The sequence below is a fragment of the Rhinopithecus bieti genome, unplaced genomic scaffold, assembly GCF_001698545.2.
Source record: "Rhinopithecus bieti isolate Rb0 unplaced genomic scaffold, ASM169854v2 scaffold_42745, whole genome shotgun sequence".
Lineage (NCBI taxonomy): Eukaryota > Metazoa > Chordata > Mammalia > Primates > Cercopithecidae > Rhinopithecus > Rhinopithecus bieti.
In genome coordinates this window covers 4,098,015-4,099,508 of record NW_016819184.1, presented here as the reverse complement: position 1 = coordinate 4,099,508, position 1,494 = coordinate 4,098,015, and positions in this window count along the sequence as shown.

Sequence of the window (1,494 nt, the reverse complement as noted above, 5' to 3'; positions counted from 1 at the left end):
TGTGGGAACACAGATGGAACTGGAGGCAAATTATTCTTCTTAGCAAATTAATGGAGGAACAGAAAACCAAATATCGCACGCTCTCACTTCTAAGTGGGAGCTAAATGATAAGAACTTATGAACACAATGAAGGAAACAGCAGACACAGGGGTCTACTTGAGGAGGGAGGGTGGGAGAAGGGAGAGGAGCAGAAAACGTTAACTATTGGGTACTGGGCTTAATACCTGGGTGATGAAATAATCTGTACAACAAACCCAGTGACATGCATTTACCTGTGTAACAAATCTTCACATACACCCTCAAACCTAAAATTAAAGTAAAAACAAACACACAATATTGTTATCAGAAAACATTAATTCCTTAATATTATCAAATGTCTACTTAATATTTACATATTTCACATTTCTTTGAGTGTCTAATATTTTGCTTTTCTAAAAAAAAAAAAAGGAAAAAGAACAGGTTTAGCCTGGACTGATTTAGTAGCCTGGTCTAGCCTCATTGCTCCTGATCATGTGACGCCTGTCTAAAAGCCTTTTACTGTGGCTGGACCTAGTTTCTTAGTAAGGCCACAGAGGCCCTTCCTGATCTGGTGCCGCTGCCTGTCCAGCCCAGCTCACACCTGAGCCCCATGTCCTCTTAGCTTTTCATGCCTCACTCTGACTGTGCTCTCCACCACTGCTAGGACTTTGCCGACACTGTTCTCTCTGCCTGAAATTCTCTTCTCTTTCCTTCTTTGCAAAGTTACCTCCCCCTAACTTTCCTCAGTCAACTCAGAGTTGCAAATTTACATTTTAAGGGGCACTTATTTGGAAGTCTGTGTGCCCCCACTAGACAGTTTTTACTCACCTTTGTGTTCCCAGCACCCAGCACATGACCTGCACATAGGAAATATGGAATGATTCACTCAGACAAGAGCCAGAGAGGTGCCTGCCCTGAGCCCCATGAGGCTGCGGTTCCACTCTGGCCCTCCTCTGACCACCACTTCCCACATAGGGTGAGGAGACAGGTGCACCTGGAGCTCCAGGGAACTGACCCTAATGGCTCCAAGCCTACTTTTAGGGCCTGTCCCCAAGAGGACTTGGTGTACACACCCCAAACCAGAGGGGTGGCCAAGGGACAGTTGTTATGAAGGCAAGAGGACATAACATATTTAATAGCTTTCAAGAGGCAGCTGTTATCAAGGTGTATTTATCAAGGAAGGAGGCTAGAACAGATTTTCTTTAATAATGAGTTAGCTTAATCTATAAAAACTTCAACTATTTGGACATATGCTATTCAGACCTCCATGTGCAGTTTTCCCAAAGCCCTGCAAATGTTAGCACAGAGTTTTTGGTTTCACAAGTATCTGAGAATAAACTTTATATCAACACTTATATCGAGATGATTCCCTGTACCCTGTCTGAAATCTGAGTTCAAAAGAGAATTGACTCTTAAAAAAGTCAGTACAATTCCCCAAACTCACTGATAATCACAATGAATGGGGGGGGGGGGGGG